Source organism: Elephantulus edwardii, unplaced genomic scaffold (genome assembly GCF_000299155.1).
Source record: "Elephantulus edwardii isolate Elephantulus edwardi_28Jun2011 unplaced genomic scaffold, EleEdw1.0 scaffold00099, whole genome shotgun sequence".
Lineage (NCBI taxonomy): Eukaryota > Metazoa > Chordata > Mammalia > Macroscelidea > Macroscelididae > Elephantulus > Elephantulus edwardii.
Genome location: NW_006399849.1, coordinates 11,377,260 through 11,384,897, shown reverse-complemented (window position 1 = coordinate 11,384,897; position 7,638 = coordinate 11,377,260).

The window sequence follows — 7,638 nt, the reverse complement described above, 5'->3', positions numbered from 1 at the left end:
GGTGGATTGATTCAGTGACTGGGGTAATCGGGATGGATGTGTTGGAGACAGTGCGATTGGCACAGGACAGAGCAGAGTCTAGGGATGTTGTACATAGGGTCGCTATGACTCGCAAGCGACTCGATGGCACATAACAACAACAATAACAACAGCAATATGTCTAACATATGAGAGATAATGCTTCACCGTATTTGCATCCAAAAAGCACTCTAACTGCTCTCTTTCCAAGACATATTCATTTGTTCTTTTCACAGTCCACGGGTTTCAGTGCTCTTCTCCAACACCACAGCTCAAAAGCATCAATCCCTCTTTCGTCATCCATATTTACTGTCCAGCTCTCAGATAGCAAGTTACTGAAAAGACTAAAACCTAACTCTTCAAACCAACATCATTTTTCTGGGCTGTAATCTTTACAGAAGCAGATTGCCCGGTATTTCTTTTATGGAGTCACCAGGTGCATTCAAACCACCAACCTTTCAATTAACAATCAAGCACTTAACCATGGCATCATCAGACTCCTTTGTGAAATTCTACTGACACTTCTCATTGATGCAGATATTTTCTGTAGGGCTATTCCCAGCACAAACCAATAGACTGGGTCACTTCTGGGGCCACCTTGTACCTTTAACTTTAACAAACTCAGATATAGATCTGTCATAGGAAACCTGTTCATGAGCATTAATGTGATCAACAGGCCCAATTTGCAAAAGAAATAAGAGAGGCTAATTATTCTACTAGGAAGAAAGTTTTCCTATTCTTGCCTCCAGAATGGTTCTCTTCTACATATTTCCGGTGATTTTACAGAGAAACTGAGGGGAAAGAAATTGAATAATGATACCGAGGTCAAGTGCACTACTAGATTAGCTATTCAGTATTGGAAGAATATTTCCATTTTATAGAGATATCACATTACAGTTGATTTTTAGAGTTGGAAGAGAACTTAGGTCAAATCTCTTTGGCTTCTTTTTACTGATGAAGAAACCAGGGTCTTTGGAAGTCAATGGACCAAGGTAAGGACAGGCTGCTCTCTTCCTATATTCTTCCCACTGGAACACACTATTCTGTGAACATTTTCATCTTTTCATTTTCATTTTACAAAATGCATTTTTTATAAAATGTAAGTAAGGTATTAAGGACTCCTTTTAGGTAAAATCGATGATGAATAGCTCCCAGATTCCAAATTAGAGAAGGAAGTACAAAGGATCAAAGAGCACATTATTTGGTTGCAGATAAAAAGAAAATGAAGACACAAAGGTGCAATAGTGGAAACCAAAATAGGTCAGCGGAAGTATTAGAATAAAATACCAACCCAAGGAGGAAGTGGCAAACCAAGTAAGTTTTCTTAGGGGGAAAAAAAGATATTAGTGATAAGGAAAGAAGAGCCATCACAAAGAAAACTGGAAAACTGCATTGAATAGGAATTTTGCATATTATTATTAGGTGCCACCAAGTCAACTACAACTCATAGTGACCCTATGAACAATAGATCTGAACCTGAACCATCTTCACCACCTCTCACTGTGCCAATCTGTATGTCCATTCTGTTGACAATCTTCCTCTCTTTCACTGACAATCTACTTTTCTCAATGTAATATCTCTCTCTGAGGTCTAGGTCTTCCTGAGAGCATTTCCATACTATGTGAGACAAGGTTTCACCATCCTTGACTGTAAGGAGCACCGAGGTTGTACTTCCTCCAAGACGGACTTGAATGTTCTTTTGGGAATCCATGGGATAGTCAGTATGCTTCTATACAGTGTTAAGACTTTCAAATTATGTGAGTAATGAAAAAGAAGAAGAGGAAAATGGAAAGATGACAGCAGTGAAGCAAGAGATTTCCCTATGTTTTTGTTCAATCCTCACAAAACCCCCCTGAGCCAGGTAATCCTTATACCAATTTTACGATGAGGAACTATGTCTCAGGATATTAACATGTCTATGGAACTAAACGTAAACGTAGTATAGCCAAGTTTGTAATTTAAGATTAACACCAATGGATGTTTTGTTGCTGTTTCATCAACTCTAATATAATAGCATAAATTGTTGCTGTTGTTGTTGTGTGCCATCAACTAAAAACTATCTCTTAGCTGATCCTCTAATGGGTTTTCAGAGACAGTAAATCACGCCGGAGGAGATTGCCCATCCTTCTCCTTCTGAGCCCTGGTGGGTTCTAACTACGTCCCTCTGAGATTGCAGCACAGCTTCTTATGACTAGGCCACCAGAGCTCAAGTTAGCAAGCAGAAATAAAACCTCTTTCTACAGATACACTTGAAAAATAACACCAACACGTCACCTGTAATCTAATGTTGTTTTTGATGTAGGTGTTAGCTGCTGGAGACCCGAGGCAGAATGAATGTTCCAACTCTACCACTGACTATTCAGAAGCTGGAAATATTCTATTCTATTAAACTTTCATTTGGGCCAGAAGCTACTTCCTATTGGAACGATACAGAAAAGATGAGCATGGCCCCTGTGCAAGGATGACATGCAAATTCATGAAGCATCCCATCTTTTAAAAATGGGGGGATGCTACCTCCAAAGATCATAATTTTTAGTTCTATTAAAAAGTTATAAAGGTGGCAGTGGTGGCGGCAGCGGTGGTGGTGTTTGCTATAGAATTGGGAATGGCCCAAAGCTGGCACTCCACCAGGTTTTCAGAGTCAGTAATGGAAGTAATAGAAGAAGATTTCCCATCTTTCTTTCTCAGAGTAGCTGGTGTATTTGAACTACATGCCTTTAGGATTGCAGCACGTCTTCTTACCACTAGGTACTAGAGCTTTGCTCAAGTAATAAAAAGATTGTACCAAGTGTTCATGTTCCTGTTTAAAGCAAAGCCTCTCCTATTATGTGCCATTGAGTCACCTGAGACTCACTATGACCTTATGTACATAATCTCTGTATCCTGCCCTATCCTAATGCCACATTCTTCTTCATAGAGCCTAGCCTACCAGATGATCTGGTCCACATACAGATTGAAAAGGTATGGAGATAGGATGCATCCCTGATGCACATCTTTCCTGATGCTGAACCATTCAGTATTTCCCTCCTCTGTTCTGATTATTGCCTCCTGGTCCACGTATACATTTTGCAGGAGCACAATTAAGTATTCTGGGATCCCCTTCTTCTCAAGGTTATCTACCATTTTTTTTATCACACACACACACACACACACACAGAGTCACATGCCTTTGCATAGTCAATGAAACACAGATAGACATTCCTCTGTTACTCTGCTTCTGACAAAAAAAAAATCCATCTAGCTTTGGCTATGATGTCTCTAGTGCCATGGCCTCTTTTTTTTAATTTATTTTTTTTTATCAATTTCAATGAACATCTACAGAGATTTTGAAATTCCATTCCATCATTGTTGCACTTTTCTCCCCGCCCAACCCCACCCCTCCAGTTCGCTCCTCTCCTTGAAAAGCAAAAGAAAAACTCCTTCATTGGTACACAATCCCCCATACACCCCCACCCTCAACCCCACCCCAAATACACTCCACTCTACAACCCTCATTCTGGACTCTTATGATAATCATAATACCCTAAAATATAATACTTTTAAACTGTTCTCTCCTTCATCGGGCCATGGCCTCTTCTAAACCCAGTTTGCACATCTGGCAGTTCTCTGTTAATGTGCTGTTCCAGTTTTTGTATAATCTCCAGCAGGATCTTGCTTTCGTGTGGTATTAATGATATTATTCGATAATTTCCACACTCTTTTGGGTCAATTTATTTGGAATGAGAATAAATATAGATCTCTTCCAGTCAGCTGGCCAGGTGTCTGTCATCCAGATTTCTTGGTACAACATGGCACATCCAGGGAAGCATCTGTTTGTTTAATATGTGAACTTATATGACGTCAATTCCTGGGACTTTGTTTTTTGCCAGTTTCTACAAAGCATCTTGAACTTCCTTCTTCATCACCAATGCCTCTTGATCATATGTTGTTTCATGAAATTCTTTTGTGTCAGCCATTCTTTTTGGTATAGTGACTTCCTGTGTCTACTATATTATTTTTTTCCACACATAGTTTCAATTCAGATCTGTTTTCAGAAGTGAAAGGATTTAGTTTCAACTCTCTCATTTTTTTATATTTATAATTAAAATATATTTATATTTTCAATATAGTTTAACACCTGTGGTTCACTTAAGACTACATCATTTAGACACCCATATGTTGAAAAAAATGTCAAAGAATTCACTTACCAATTCAGATCTCCTTGGTATTTCTACTACTACTGAAAATGTTTGGACATATGGTAATAGTTGCCATAAGAGATGCACTTTTTGTTCTCTTGTGATTATAATGTGACTGAAATTTAATTTCATTTTCATAATCTTGTTTTAGTAGCTTGTTTTAGTCTCCTAATCCCTCCTCAAAAGCACAAAACAAAACATAACAAAGTCCAATAATATAAAAATTTATCTGTGGGGTCTCAATATCACAAAAGGATTTTACCAGTTATTAGAAGTTGATTACTAGAAGTTATTAGAAGGGCAGCCAGAATAATCTTTACAAGCAAGGATAATGAGACTTTGTCTCCCATGCTAGGAACATGCATCAGAGTGGGTTAGTCCCTGAAGAAAGACATCATGCTTGGTCAGGGATAAGATGAAGACCTTCAAGGAGATGCACTGACACAGTGGCTACAACAGTGGGCTTAAGCACAGTGGAGATTATGAAGCCGATGCAAGAGTCAACAGTTTGTTCTGTTGTTCATAGAATTGCTAAGAGTGAGGCTAACTCCATTATGTCCAACAGCAACAGATATTGATTTTAGTAGATTTTTTTTTTTATTTCAATAGTTGTTTTGTTAGTGTTGTGTTGTCAGGTCAAAACTGATTCATTAGCTGACCCTCTGGTGGCTTCTCAGAGGTAGTTAATGACATAGGAGGAGATTGCTTCATCCTCCTACCATTGAGTAGTTCGTGGATTTTAATCATGTGCCTTTGGATTGCAGCACAGTTACTTACCACTGTTGTGGTGGTTGTTGTTGTCATTGTTAGGTGCTGTGGAGCTGAGGAGAACTTATTGTGACCCTATAAAAAACAGATCTGAACCAGATATGTCTTATCCCATGTTATCTTCATCATCTCTGATACACTTGAATCCTTTGTTGCACGCAATGTGTAAATCCATCTCACTGAGGGTCTGCCCCTCTTTCACAGACCCTTCACCTTGATGCCCCTTGCATCATGTTCCTTTCCAAGGAATAACGTCTTCTGGAATCACACTCCAAATAGATAAAGTGAAGTGTCACCATCCTTGTTTCCAAGGAGCACTCTGGCTGCATTTTTCAAGGACATACTTGTTTGTCCTTTTTGCAGTCCATGTTATTGTCAATACTGCAACACCACAAATAAAATATATCAATTCTTTTTTTTGTCATCTTTATTAATTTTTCTGTTCTCAGAAGCATCACAAATGAATGTAAACACCATGGCCTGAATCAGGCACACCTACTTTACAAACTAATATAATTGCTTCTCAGTATGTTGGAGAGGTTCCTGACAGCATACTTGCCCAGTGCAATATGTCTCCTGATTTCTTGACTGCTAATACCAAAGGTGTTGATTTTGGTTCCGTTAAGATGAAATTGTTGACAATTTCAATCTTTTCTCTATCATAATGTTGCTTATTGGTCTAATGGTGAGGTGTTTTGTCTTCTTGATGTTGATATGCAAACCATATTAAAGGTTCTGGTTTGGGGCCTTCTACAGCAAGCATTTTAAGTGTTTCTCAGTTTCAGTAAGCAAGGTTGTGTCATCTGCATAACACAGGTTGTTGATGAGTCTTCCTCTTAACTTGATGCCACATTTTTCTTTATAGAATCCAGCTTTTAGGATGATCTGCTTAATTTTTCAGATTGAACAGGTATGGAGAAAATATCCAATCTTGATGCATATCTTTGCTGATTTTAAACAATGTAGTGTTACTTTGCTCTTTTCAAACAATAACTTCTTGGTTTAAATATAGTTTTCATATTAACATAACTGTTTGGGGAATCCCCTTTTTTCTCAATGTTAGCCATAGTTTGTTATTATCTACACAGTTTTACCATTTGGCCAACACTATGAACTCAAACTACAGTGAAGAGTGGGAATGAAGAATCAAAGAACAAGAATGTGGTATCGGAGAGGTTAAGAATGGTGACAGAAAGAAATTTTCCCAGCAAAGCAACCTTTACTTAACAAAAACTCTTCTTAACTCAAGACTGAAATATACTTTTTATGGATCTCCACATTAAAGTATTATAAGCAACACATTTTGAGGTGTTATTTTTGGATGTTTTTCATTTGTCTCAGCACACAATCTGAAAAGTTTCCATTTAGGGTGTAACAGTGCTTAAGAGTAAACCCAAACAAAACCTTTTTCCTGTTCTAGTTAAGGTGGGTGGATCAAAGAATGTTGACAATGATAAGAGAGCTTCAGAGAGTGTTCATTTCTAATTACTAGGAAAGACAAAAAACAGGGTTCTTACTGCCAGGCCTGTAAACTTTTTCTTACTCAGAAAGGCAAGAGAATCCCCCAGCCAATTGTTGGTAAATGTTCAATAATGTTTGCTATATTTCACATCTTTTCCAGACTTCAGAGATTTAAAAGTTTGAAGCTTCACTGAGTAGGGGAGTTTTGAAATTCCAGTTCTTTATTTTTTATTTCCCTTGGCCAAGACCAACAATCTGGTTCTCAGGCTAGAGTGGGGACATCAAGCTGTTGAAATGGGTACTGAATTTCCCCATCACTCATTGACTTTTAAGTGAAAACATCAAATACAACTAAAAAGAAGAAAGAAAATATAGGTTTAAAGGGGTTTTGGTTTTTAGTAGACATAGTCAGAGAAGACTGATCAAATCCCCTTTCTTCTTGAGTAACTTTCTGACTTACAACAAGTGTATTCCCCAGAGCAGGATAAAACAAATGTGCTCAACACAGTAGCCAAAGGGAAGGTAGTCTCTGACTGCACTGAACACCAGCACCACCAAGAACAATTACAAAGTTCCAAAGAGGCTGGTGCAGGCATGAGAGATACCCATCAGGCTACTGGAGACCTGAGAAGTTAACTGAAGAGAGGGTCAAGGTCCTGCTTCCTTGCACCTCCTCAGATAGGGAAAGAGCGGAAACCAGGGGGAAATTCGTCTTAGGCCACGCTGTAGTCCACCAAGGACTATTTAAAACTTGAGAAGAGGCAGACAGCACCTAGACAAGATTCCCACAGGGCTGCACTGAAGTGTAGAAAGAAATGGAAAGACTTTAGGTAAGGCAACCTTTATCACTGTACAAGACGAGAAAGGACTCCTGGTATAAAAAGTTGCCTTCCCTCATAAAGGGAAAACTATAAGCATGCAATAAATTCATAATACCATAAAGATAAAGAACTGTCAACAATTTGCTCAGACATAATAGAAATGGCCTAATACATACAAAGAGAAACTTCACATAACGTCAAGAAAGCAGCAAGTCAGATTCAATTAATAGCCTTAGATAACAGGAACTAGAAATGCCTGTGTTTGGATGCTATGAGTCCTCTAAGGCACCCAGATCATCTAACATGTCACTACACTACAACTTTAGTCACTTATGGGGATGAGACAAAGTCTACGCAAATGACTTGCTACCAGAGCCAGAGATTTTTTTTTT